This window comes from Triticum urartu, chromosome 4A (assembly GCF_056163025.1).
Source record: "Triticum urartu cultivar PI428250 chromosome 4A, HENAU_Tu73, whole genome shotgun sequence".
Taxonomy (NCBI): Eukaryota; Viridiplantae; Streptophyta; class Magnoliopsida; order Poales; family Poaceae; genus Triticum; species Triticum urartu.
Window position 1 is genome coordinate 346,779,081 of NC_141876.1, and position 13,986 is coordinate 346,793,066.

Consider the following 13,986-nt stretch of genomic DNA (forward strand, 5'->3'; position numbering starts at 1 on the left):
TTATGATTCAATTCTTATCTTTTATGTGAGCATCATTGAAATCATCATGCCTAGCTAAAAGGCATTAAAGAAAAGTGCTTGTTGGGAGGAAACTCAATATCTACCCATACTGTTTTTGTGTGTTATCCATGATTAAGCTACTGTATTAATCATGTATTATAGCTTTTGTTTCAATAAAGTGCCAAGTAAGACCTTTGGGAAGACTTGGGTGAAAGTTTGCGCTCACGACATTAGCTGCATTTTTTATAGAAGAGTGCTTTGGTGCTGATTCTTTTTGAAAAATATTAATAGACAAATTCCTCACGTACACCAATTTATTTAATAATTTTTTGAGTAGCAGAAGTATGGTTAGTGTTCAGATCATTACAGACTGCTCTGTTTCTGACACATTCTGTTTTCATTGCATAGTTTGCTTGTTTTCTAGTTTCTATGGCTTATATTACTCAATATAAATTGTAGAGATGATATGGTACAGTAGGCATTGTGTGAGAACAATTATGATCCTTGTCTTTGACCGTACCAAAGTGAATGGTTTACTTTTATCATACTAACCTATCTCACAAATGTAACACCCACGATGCGGCTATATCTCCCACGTGTCGGAGCACGACTTAGAGGCATAACCGCATAGTAGGCATGTCGCAGGAGGGGTAATCTTTACACATCCCATGTACTAAATCAGGAAGGGATAAAGAGTTGGCTTACAATCTCCACTTCACACAATACATGAATATAGCATTACATCATCCAGAATACAATCAAGGTCCGACTGCGGAACCAAATAAAGAAAGACAACCCCTAATGCAAAAGATCCCCGATTGCCCCAACTGGGCTCCTCTACTGATCAACTGGAAACGAAACAAGTCAATGAACACAATGTTCTTCGAGCTCCCACATGAGCTCAACATCGTCATTTGCACTGGTATCATCGGCACCTGCAACTGTTTGGAAGTATCTGTGAGCCACGAGGACTCGTAATCTCACACCCGCGAGATGAAGACTATTTAAGCTTATGGGTAGGGAAAGGATAGTGAGGTGGAGCTGCAACAATCACTAAGCATATATGGTGGCTAACATACGCAAATAAGAGCGAGAAGAGAAGCAAAGCACTGTCGTGAAGTAGAACTGAAGCTACTTACGTTCAAGCATAACACAAGAACCGTGTTCACTTCCCGGACTCCGCTAGAAAGAGACCATAACGGCTACACACATGGTTGATTCATTTTAATTAAGTTAAGTGTCAAGTTCTCTACAACCAGATATTAACAAATTCCCATCTGCCCATAACCGCGGGCACGACTTTCGAAAGTTCAAAACCCCACAGGGGTGTCCCAACTTAGCCCATCACAAGCTCTCACGATCAACGAAGGATATTCCTTCTCCCAGAAAGACCTGATCAGACTCGGACTCCCGGTTACAAGACATTTCGACAATGGTAAAACAAGACCAGCAAAGCCGCCCGAATGTGCCGACAAATCCCGAGAGGAGTTGCACATATCTCGTTCTCAGGGCACACCAGATTGTCCAAACTTCCGGTAGGCCAACCAAGAGTTGCCCCTGGTGGTCACCGGCGACTGACAGGTTGGACCAACACTCAGAGGAGCACTGGCCTGGGGGTTTAAAATAAAGATGCCCTTGAGTCTGCAGAACCCAAGGGAAAAAGGCTTAGGTGGCAAATGGTAAAACCAAGGTTGGGCCTTGCTGGAGGAGTTTTATTCAAGGCGAACTGTCAAGGGGTTCCCATTATAACCCAACCGCGTCAGGAATGCAAAATCAAGGAACATAACACCGGTATGATGGAAACTAGGGCGGCAAGAGTGGAACAAAACACCAGGCATAAGGCCGAGCCTTCCACCCTTTACCAAGTATATAGATGCATTAATTGAAATAAGAGATATTGTGATATCCCAACAAATATCCATGTTCCAACATGGAACAAACTCCATCTTCACCTGCAACTAACAACGCTATAAGAGGTGCTGAGCAAAGCGGTAACATAGCCAAACAACGGTTTGCTAGGACAAGGTGGGTTAGAGGTTTGACATGGCAATATGGGAGGGATGATATAGCAAGTGGTAGGTATCGCAGCATAGCAAAAGAGCGAGCAACTAGCAAGCAAAGATAGAAGTGATTTCGAGGGTATGGTCATCTTGCCTGAGATCCCGCAAGGAAGAAGAACGAGTCCATGAAGAAGACAAATGGACGTAGTCGAACGAATCCTCACAAACGCGACGCTATCGGAACTAACCCAAAGAAGCAACACCAAAAAGAAGCAAACAACATAGTAAACAACCATCACATAAGCATGGTATGATGCACAACCAAGTATGATGCATGACCGGTTTAATGAAGCATGGCATGGCAAAGTGCACAAACAATCCTACAAATTAAGTGGAGCTCAATATGCAACAGGTTGCATATTGACGGAACACCACTTCAATTATTTAGTTCGATCTCGTTTATGTACTCAACAATATTAAATGTTGTTTAGCATGGTAAGGGGTGAAGCAAAGTAAAACTACCTATCTAGGCAAGTTTAAATGAGGCCGAAACAACAACCAACAAGTCCGGAAAATCCTCATGAGCATATATTAGATTTGGTACTGTTCTGCCCTAATCACAATTTTAGAGTTGTTAAACATGCAAAGTAAAGTCACCATGTTAAACTAGACAATTTTCTACCCCATTTAAATATAAAGATTATTTCAATCCAAGCTACGGTTAATTAGTTATGAATAAAATAATTTTAACATGGCATAGGAGCAAATTAAGGCAAACATCAGTTTAAACAATTTAAACATAGAAGAAAATGGCATATTATGAATCTACACAAAATTCTAAGCATTTTACATATATAATTTATTTTAAACCGATGCATGGTTGAGAAGTTATTAAATGCATGGAGCTTAGGGGGTTTTCTGCAAAACAGGTCTACTCTGGATAATAGATAAATACGCAGGGAGGAAAAAAACATCAACGGGCCGAATCTGTCTGGTCCAATAGAGAGGAGGACTTGATTTGGTGCTCACATTGGGCCAAGCTCGGTCGGTGGATCTGGCCCAAGGGGCGGCTTGACAAGGCGGCGGCACGGTCAATGCGCGGGCGACCCCAGCGAACAGAGGCAGAGGTGTTCTCCTCCCTGTTCGAGCGAAGCAGAGGTGAGGCCTGACAAACGACAACGCAGCGGTAGGGACTTAGCATCGCCGGCGGCAGGGGAGGCATGGGCTCACGGATCCAGGTGAAGCAGGGTGTAGGGGAGGTGCCTCGGCAGCTTGGCATCCTCCGGGTGGTGCATCAGGAGGCCAAGAGAGAGGGAGATGTGAGGCAGGGAAGGTGCAGGGGAAAACGCTGGAGCGGTAGGGCATCTCACCGACGACAAGGAGGAGCCCCGGCGGTGGTTTGGAACGGCAAAAACGAACGGATCTGAGGATGGGCGGCTGGATCAGGTGGTCGAGGCGCAGCTTGGACGGCCTTCGTGATGGCGAAGGACGGGGACTTGACGTCTGGGGCTTGGAGCTCGAAACGGCAGGCGCCATGGATGCTCCTGCTAGAGGTGGTCCATGGAGCGGCGAGGCGGCGGGAAGGCTCGGCTCACCGCGGGAGACGTGAGGACGGGGCAGACTTGGAAGAAGAGGACGGCCATGGCGTTGGGGCAGAGCTCCTGTGCGGGACAGACAAAGAGAGAAAGAAAAATTGAGAGAGCGACAAAGAAGAACTAGAAGGAGGGAGAGAGCACGGGAAGGAGAGGGGCAACGAGGAAGACCTGTGGGTTCGGGCAAGAAACAGAGCAGCGCCGGCGGTGGCGCTCCCTGGCTTGGGATCTTGGTGGCTTCGGTGGTGCGGGGAAGCACGGGAGGATGCAGGAGTGCCTAGCGCTGCGGGATCGGGGCTCCCCTGCTTGATCTCCTGGGTGCGTGCTCGCGCACGAGAGCGAGAGGAGGCTGGTCCTCGGGTGGCTGGATCGGGGCCAGGGGCACGGCTACACAGGGAGGTCGCCGGTTGGCTTGATGATGAAATTGAGGGGTGGAGCTGGATGGATCGGGAGGAGCTGGGGAGTGGAAACGAGGAGGGGATGGATCCTGAGATGGATCGAGACCGGGTGGCGGCAGCGGGATTGGACTGATGGGACAAGCCTCCTGATTTTTAGGGTTGGACCTCAAGTATATATAGCAGGTGGATATGGGGTGAATTTGGGCCCTCCGATTCAAATCAGACGGTCGAGAAAATTAGGGTGGGCGAGTCCAACAAATAAACAAAGACGTTTTGGGGATGTTGGGTGACGATCCGGACTCAATGGACATGAGTGCTCGGTCGGGTTCGGGGAGGTTTGCGGACGCGCGAGGCGGTCTGAGAACTGAGCAGAGAGGGGTTTTCGGACCGTGCGATCGCATCGGATGACTCCGGACGCGAAGAGGGGTAGGTTGGAGCTTGTGGGCTATGCAGAAGGTCTCAGGCTGAGAGGAGAGAAGAGAAAGAGAGAGGCCCGGCGTCTGTTTTCGAAGACCGAAAATGTCCGACGTTTGACCGGCTATATTGCCGCTACAATTATCCGTTGGGGCGTCAAATGGACTCCGAATGTGATGAAACTTGGCAGGCGGTCTACTGACAACAAAACAACATCGCACGCCAACTTTCAACCCATTTTGAGAACATCTCCCGACCACTTATAAAATAATATTTTGGACATGCCGCGGGCGCGTGCAAGTGTGGTTGAGCTCAGAACGGACAACGGAGAGAACGAGGAGAACGGGACGGATGCAAGTTTCGAAAACATGATGATGCAATGCGGATGATGACATGGCAAGATGCAACACGCAAGCGAAAGACAATGCAACAATAGCGAATAACTGGATGACACCTGTTGCATCGGACTCGGGGCGTTACAACACTCCAACACTACGAGAGGATCTCATCCCGAGATCTAGAATGGCACCGGAGAGAAGCGGAAGAGGAAGAGAAGAGGTAAAACTAAGTTGCTTCTTTGACAAACAAGAGAAACCAAAGAACCTTGAGAGGTTGAACAAATTGAAAGAAAGAATACAGCAAAGATGAACGAGGTTGAAAACACTCCGTAGAAAGGAGGAACATTATGGGAACCTTGTGGATTGAAAGACATAAGAAAAGGTAACAATGGACAAGAAGTAGATGCAATCACTCCGATTGAAACAAGGTGCAAAACTTTATAAGACAAAAAGAACTTGAGCAGAAGACACAACACTCTGGTTAAAACAAGACAGAGAGGCATAATAATTATATAATTTGGAGAGCACTCCGGTAGAAAAAGAGAAGAAAACTTGATAAGATGAAAATAAATTGAAGGGATGACACAACACTCCAGTTGAATGTATAAGCAAAGGAAAGAACATGATCTTCACAATCCGAGATGATGAGTGAAAAGAGCAACATCACAATGCCTCTGGACCGAAAGAATAGAAGTTGGATCATTGGAAAAGAAAGAACTGAGAAGAAAATGACAACTTCTGCCACAAATGATCTTGGAAGGCACCCTTCCAAGAGGGTTATAATGGAGTTGTTGGAAAACCAACAACGAAAAGAGTAAGCTTGTGGTGGGCTTATGGAGAACATCTCAAAACTGAGGTGAAATTCTACCATTAACGAAAAACAATGATTGATCGGGAATAAAGAAGAGATGAAAACTTCTTCCACCAAGAAGATAGAGAGATAACTTGAATCATTGATAAGCACCACAATAGCAATATTCCTTAGGGAAGGCTTTAGGTGAATTATGACACAAGACAACTCCAACGAAGAGATTGGTGGATTTAAAATATCTCATTATTGACAACATGTGAATCATGAAACACGAGCTCAAATTGTCAAGAACGACATAACACCAGCTCAAAAGATAAGGGAGAAACAATTGCACTCCGGATTGCAAGATGAAGAATACTTGAAGTATAGCTTGGCGGATTATAGCTTCGAGAGAAATCTTGAAGAACAAATGAATAATGAGAAGAAACCTTGATGAACCACCATGTAGAGCCTCCATGAAGAACTCCGGTAATAAAAGGATGATATAAGGAAATTGAAGTTGAAAACACAAGGTGAATCCTGGCAATGATTTAGATGACTCTTCGTGGTGATATAATTGAGAGAGGTTGGAACTCTGGGAAAAAGAAAGATGAATAAAAGAAATCAAGAATTTTGATGAACCTCCGGAATAAGGAATTAATCACTTGGATGAAACAAGAGTAAGAATTATGTTATGCATATCCTTCACCAATTAAATTGATGAAAAGCAACGGATTTTGCCTACTACTTATTCTCATTGAAAGAATTAAGATAGATATAGCGCAAACTTGAGAAGGTCTTCAACGAACCACTAGTAGGATTTAGAAAGCACAAATGCATTGATACAATAACGAAGGAAGAGAAATCTTGAACAAACCACCGTAGGAGTTGAAAATGAACGCAGAAACGATAAAGAAACACCAGGAAGAATTGGAAAACCGAAAGAAGATACTTGAGGGGATTTAGATACATGAGAAAGAATAGATCGTGGAGCTGATTAGAGAATACTTGAACGATGCACTCGTAAGATTTGGAGAACGAGAGCTGAAAGCTGGTAATGAATGAACCCGAAATGATGGCCTCCAGAGAATCAGACTGAATAGACTCCTGAACTGCTCCGGATGGGTGAAAAGAATTCTCACAATCGAAAACAATTATGAGAGGATGGCATAACGCTAGAACCATGAATCTTGAAGAGAAAGGAGCAAGATTTAGAGGGAAACTCTTCTTCGGTCTTCAAATGTTGAGAATGACGCTGAGAAACACCACCAAGAATTGTTGAGATACTCCGGGGTGAAGAATAGAAAGGTTGAACCAACAATGAAAAATTTGAAAGATCTTGGAGAAAGACATTTTACTGATGACAATTCATTCTTACGGCAAACTTTGAAATGAATTTGAGAATAACTCTGATAAAATTAGAAGAGTCAGGTAAGATCCTGGGAAAAGACCTGTGGGTAAGGGTCCACTCAAAAGAAAACACCATAGAACGATATCTTGAAAAGGAGATTGCACCGGTTGAATTAAATGGCTTGAATGAGATAACAACCTCGAAATAGGTTGAACGGATCTTGAATGAAAAGACGAGCCTTCTGAGATATCTTCAACACTCCAGAACAAATGAATAGCGAGAGGTGAGTGATTAAGAAGTGCACCGGCATGAGAAAACATTTAAAACGAGGAAAGGATATGATCAACAAAACTTGAATTGAATCCACCGGAGAAGAAAGACAACGAAGAATGATGAACTAGTGGAGCATTTTCATAAGAACCACCGGGTAAGAACATTGATTGAAAAGAATGAAGATACTTCACATCCATAAGATGGATACTTGATCAACAAATCTTAGTCCTTGAAGAAAAAGGGTGGGTGTGCGGGAAAACAAAAGCTACTTGGAGACGAATGAAACAAACACCGTTGACGAAAACTGTGATTGGGTCTTGCAAATGTTGAAATGATGGGATTCACTTGACGATAAGCGCGCCGGTTGAAAAGGATTGATATGACAATCTTGATGTTCATGAAGGGTTAGTATTCACATAGAAATATGAGAAAACCACTTAGGAAAGGTATGGAATCAACACTTGACATTGAAGCAACTCGAATACCACAATGAAAACAAAACAAGGATTGGCTTGCAAAATAAGCCGGAAACAAACATATGATAGACCCCATATCGTATCATGTGCCTATTGGAAAGATATTCTAGGAGCTACTTGAATTCCCACTTATAAACTACCGAAACTTTTTGGTTATGCAATCAGGTGTTAGGGATACAGGGGAAGCATAATATCTCACCCAAAACTAGCAAATCCTACATCCAGATGTATCCATCCTTCAACACATAACCAAGAAACCTTCAGAAATCATTTACCTCAACCTTCGAAAAGCATCCGTTATACGAGTTATGGCAATACTCCCGAACTCCCTCCCCAGTACTAGGTGGTGTCGAGGTTATCTCACCAACAACTACATAAAAGAGATTTTCGATGTCGGCGAACTCAGGTATTCCAGAGCTGCAACAATAAAATTGTGACGACAACACCTCGGAGCTCAACTCCCCGGGACACTGCCACAAACCCAAAATGTCAGGAGGCACCAAGAACAATGTTCTCGTCACAAAACCATCAGAACGATTCCAAGATACCCGCGTGATCCTAATTTTTTTTATGAAATTGAGAAGAGAAGAGTCAAAACTCTATGTCAGGAGGCCTCACCAGAGCGACGAAGGGACCGAGGAGTAAAAAGAATCCTACACTTCAATATATATAATCCTATAAGACTCAAAACATTTTTTTCTAGACTCAACAACGCTAGCGATTCGATCAAGAAGGGGGCTCCTAAGTCGGGGAAGGCTCTGATACCAACTTGTAACACCCATGATGTGGCTATATCTCCCACGTGTCAGAGCATGACTTAGAGGCATAACCGCATAGTAGGCATGTCGCAAGAGGGGTAATCTTTACATATCCCATGTACTGAATCAGGAAGGGATAAAGAGTTGGCTTACAATCTCCACTTCACACAATACATGAATATAGCATTACATCATCCAGAATACAATCAAGGTCCGACTACAGAACCAAATAAAGATAGACAAACCCTAATGCAAAAGATCCTCAATCGCCCCAACTGGTCTCCTCTACTGATCAACTAGAAACGAAAGAAGTCTATGAACACGACCTTCATCGAGCTCCCACATGAGCTTAGCGGCGTCATCTGCACTAGTATCATCGGCACCTGCAACTGTTTGGAAGTATCTGTGAGCCACGAGGACTCACCAATCTCACACCTGCGAGATCAAGACTATTTCAGCTTATGGGTAGGGAAAGGATAGTGAGGTGGAGCTGCAGCAAGAACTAAGCATATATGGTGGCTAACATATGCAAATAAGAGCGAGAAGAGAAGCAAAGCACAGTCGTGAACTAGAAGTGATCAAGAAGTGATCCTGAAACTACTTACGTTCAAGTATAACACAAGAATCGTGTTCACTTCTCGGACTCCGCCGGAAAGAGACCATCACGGCTACACACGCGGTTGATTCATTTTAATGAAGTTAAGTGTCAAGTTCTCTACAACCAGATATTAAAAAATTCCCATCTACCCATAACCACGGGCACGGCTTTCGAAAGTTCAAAACCCTGCAGGAGTGTCCCAACTTAGCCCATCACAAGCTCTCATGGGCAACGAAGGATATTCCTTCTCCCGGGAAGACCCGATCAGACTCGGAATCCTGGTTACAAGACATTTCGACAATGGTAAAACAAGACCAGCAAAGCTGCCCGAATGTGCCGACAAATCCCGATAGGAGCTGCACATATCTCGTTCTCAAGGTACACCGGATTGTCCAAACTTCCGGTAGGCCAACCTAGAGTTGCCCCTGGTGGTCACCGGCGGCTGACAGGTTGGACCAACACTCAAAGGAGCACTGGCCCGGGGGTTTAAAATAAAGATGACCCTTGAGTCTGCAGAACCCAAGGGAAAAAGGCTTAGGTGGCACATGGTAAAACTAAGGTTGGCCTTGCTGGAGGAGTTTTATTCAAGGAGAACTGTCAAGGGGTTCCCATTATAACCCAACCGCGTAAGGAACGCAAAATCAAGGGACATAACACCGGTATGACGAAAACTAAGGAGGCAAGAGTGGAACAAAACACCAGGCATAAGGCCGAGCCTTCCACCCTCTACCAAGTATATAGATGCATTAATTGAAATAAGAGATATTGTGATATCCCAACAAATATCCATGTTCCAACATGGAACAAACTCCATCTTCACCTGCAACTAACAACGCTATAAGAGGGGCTGAGCAAAGCGGTAACATAGCCAAACAACGGTTTGCTAGGACAAGGTGGGTTAGAGGTTTGACATGGCAATATGGGAGGCATGATATAGCAAGTGGTAGGTATCGCAGCATAGCAAAAGAGCGAACAACTAGCAAGGAAAGATAGAAGTGATTTCGAGGATATGGTCATCTTGCCTAAGATTCCGCAAGGAAGAAGAACGAGTCCATGAAGAAGACAAACAGATGTAGTCGAATGAATCCCCACAAACGCGATGTTATCGGAACTAACCCGAAGAAGTAACACCGGAAAGAAGCAAACAACATAGTAAACAACCATCACATAAACATGGCATGATTCACAACCAAGTATGATGCATGACCGGTTTAATAAAGCATGGCATGGCAAAGTGCACAAACAATCCTACAAATTAAGTGGAGCTCAATATGCAATGGGTTGCATATTGACGGAACACCACTTCAATTATTTAGTTCAATCTCGTTTATGTACTCAACAATATTAAATGTTGTTTAGCATGGAAAGGGGTGAAGCAAAGTAAAACTACCTATCTAGGCAAGTTTAAATGAGGCCGGAACAACAACCAACAAGTCCGGAAAATCCTCATGAGCATACATTAGATTTGGTACTTCTCTGCCCTAAACACAATTTTGGAGTTGTTAAACATGCAAAGTAAAGTCACCATGTTAAACTAGGCAATTTTCTACCCCATTTGCATATAAAGATTATTTAAATCCGAGCTACGGTTAATTAGTTATGAATTAAATCATTTTAACATGGCATAGGAGCAAATTAAGGCAAACAGCAGTTTAAACATTTTAAACATAGATGAAAATGGCATATTATTAATCTACACAAAATTCTAAGCATTTTACATATATAAATTATTTTAAACCGATGCACTATTGAGAAGTTATTAAATGCATGGAGGTTAGGGGGTTTTCTGCAAAACAGGTCTACTCTAGATAATAGATAAATACGCAGGGAGGAAAAAAACATCAACGGGCCGAATCTGTCTGGTCCAATAGAGAGGAGGACTTGATTTGGTGCTCACATTGGGCCAAGCCCGGTCGGTGGATCTGGCCCAAGGGGCGGCTTGACAAGGTGGCGGCACGGTCAATTCGCGGGCGACCCGAGCGAACAGAGGCAGAGGTGTTCTCCTCCCTGTTCGAGCGAAGCAGAGGTGAGGCCTGACCAACGGCGGTGCAGCGACAGGGACTTGGCATCACCGGCGGCAGGGGAGGCATGGGCTCACGGATCCAGGCGAAGCAGGGTGTAGGGGAGGTGCCTTGGCAGCTTGGCATCCTCCGGGTGCTGCATCAGGAGGCCAAGAGAGAGGGAGATGTGAGGAAGGGAAGGTGCAGGGAAAAACGTAGGAGCGGTAGGGCAACTTACCGGCGACAAGGAGGAGCCCCGGCGGTGGTTTGGAACGGCAAAAACGGACGGATCCGAGGATGTGCGGCCGGATCAGGTGGTCGAGGCGCAGCTCGGACGGCCTTCGTGATGGCGAAGGATGGGGACTTGACGTCTGGGGCTTCTAGATCGATACGGCAGGTGCGATGGAGGCTCCTGCTAGAGGTGGTCACCGGAGCGGCGAGGCGGCGGGGAGGCTCGGCAGGCCATGGGAGATGCGACGACGGGGCAGACTTTGAAGAAGAGGACGGCCATGGCGTTGGGGCGGAGCTCCTGTGCGTGACAGAGAAAGAGAGAAGGAAAAATGGAGAGAGAGACAAAGAAGAACTAGAAGGAGTTAGAGAGCACGGGAAGGAGAGGGGCAACGAGGATGACCTATGGGTTCGGGCAAGGAACAGAGCAGCTCCAGCGGTGGCGCTCGCCGGCACGGGATCCTGGTGGCTTCGGTGGTGCGGGGAAGCACGGGAGGATGCAAGGGTGCGTGGCTCCGTGGGATCAGGGCTCCCCTTCTCGAGCTCCTGGGCGCGTGCTCGTGCACGAGAGCGACAGGAGGCTGGGCCTTGGGTGGCTGTGTCGGGGCCAGGGGCGCGGCTACACAGGGAGGCCGCCAGTTGGCTTGATGATGAAATTGAGGGGTGGAGCTGGATGGATCGGGAGGAACTGGGGAGTGGAAACAAGGAGGGGATGGATCCCGAGATGGATCGAGACCGGGTGGCGGCGGGATTGGACTGATGGGACAAGCCTCCTAATTTTTAGGGTTAGACCTCAAGTATATATTGCAGGTGGATTTGGGGTGCATTTGGGCCCTCCGATTCAAATTGGATGGTTGAGAAAATTAGGGTGAGCGAGTTGGGTGACGATCCGGACTAAACGGACACGAGTGCCCGGTCGGGTTCGGGGAGGTTTTCAGACACGTGAGGGGGTCTGAGAACTGAGCAGAGAGGAGTTTTCGGACCGTGCGATCGCATCGGACCACTCTAGACGCGAAGAGGGGTAGGTTGGAGCTTGTGGGCTGAGCAGAAGGTCTAAGACTGAGAGGAGAGAAGAGCGAGAGAGAGGCCCGACGTCTGTTTCCGAAGACCGAAAACATCTGACGTTTGACCGGCTATATTGCCGCTATAGTTATCCGTTGGGGCGTCAAACGGACTCCGAATGCGATGAAACTTGGTAGGCGGTCTACTGACAATAAAACGACATCGTACACCAACTTTCAACCCATTCCGAGAACATCTCCCGACCACTTATAAAATAATATTTTGGACATGCTGCGGGCGCGTGCAAGTGTGGGCGAGTTCAGAACGGACAACAGAGAGAACGAGGAGAATGGGACGGATGCATGTTTGGAAAACATGATGATGCAATGCGGATGATGACATGTCAAGATGCAACACGCAAGCGAAATACAATGCAACAATAGCTAATAGCTGGAAGACACCTGGCGCATCGGACTCGGAGCGTTACAACGAAGTTCTGTTAAGTTTGGTGTGATTGAAGTTTTCAAGATTTGGGTGAGATATCTATATGAGGAGAATAAGGAGTGGACAGACCCTAAGCTTGGGGATGCCCAAGGCACCCCAAGGTAATATTGAAGGAAGACTCAAGCGCCTAAGCTTGGGGATGCCCCGGAAGGCATCCCCTCTTTCGTCTTCAAAATTATCGGTATACCTTACTCAAAGCTATATTTTTATTCGTCACATGATATGTATCTTGCTTGGAGCGTATTTTAAATTTTACTTGTTGTTTGAATAAAATCATTGGATCTGAAATCTTGAATGAAAAAGAATCCTCGCATGGCTATTTAATTATTTGACCACTCAGTGTCCTTCACTTATATCTTATTGGAGTAGTTTGTCATTTACTCATGTGCTTCACATATATCCTATAAGTAAATGGTTGAATGAATTGAATATCATAAATCTGAATTTATATATGTTTCATATGCTTATAGTATGAGGAGTAATGACTTCGCACAGAATAAGTATAGGTAGTAAACTTATTGAAAGTTAGCAAACGTAGAATTGGTCACTTGAACAATTCATGAAAGAATATTGAAGGAAGAGAGATTTCACATCTAAATATACTATCTTGGACACCTTTGTTATTGTGAGCACTCATTAAAATATGACATGCTGAAAGGTTGATGTCGGACAAGGAAGAGAACGTAATGGGTTATGTTTTCTTATATCCGAAATAATGTATATTGTCTTGGATCATCCAACATGTTGAGCTTGCTTTTCCCCCTCATGCCAGTCAAATTATTTGCACCAAGTAGAGATACTACTTGTGCTTCCAAACATTCCTTAAACCAGTTTTGCCATGAGAGTCCACCATACCTACCTATGGATTGAGTAAGATCCTTCAAGTAAGTTGTCATCGGTGCATGCAATAAAAATTAACCTCTAAATATGTATGATCTGTTAATGTGGAGAAAATAAGCTTTATACGATCTTGTGATGTGGAAGTAATAAAAGTGACGGACTACATAATAAAGGTCCATATCACAAGTGGCAGTATAAAGTGACGTTCTTTTGCATTAAGATTTTGTGCATCCAACCATAAAAGCGCATGACAACCTCTGCTTCCCTCTGCGAAGGGCCTATCTTTTACTTTTATCTTCTACCCTTATGCAAGAGTCATGGTGATCTTCACCTTTCCTTTTTACATTTTATCCTTTGGCAAGCACATTGTGTTGGAAAGATGCTGATATATATATATATATCCAATTGGATGTAAGTTATCATG

At 45.0% G+C, this 13,986-nt stretch overlaps 1 long non-coding RNA gene across 2 annotated transcripts; it reads right to left on the bottom strand.

Annotated features, from left to right (window-relative positions):
* Positions 1-656: 656 nt before the first annotated feature.
* Positions 657-4,137, bottom strand: LOC125551545 (uncharacterized). 2 transcript variants are annotated; one of them, XR_007302780.2, is made up of 3 exons: positions 3,764-4,137; positions 3,030-3,661; positions 657-2,243 (listed from the first exon to the last, which is right to left on the bottom strand). It is a non-coding gene; the product is annotated as an uncharacterized LOC125551545 (long non-coding RNA). The 2 variants fall into 2 exon arrangements; XR_015601083.1 differs by having other exon boundaries at positions 657-3,661.
* Positions 4,138-13,986: the final 9,849 nt, after the last annotated feature.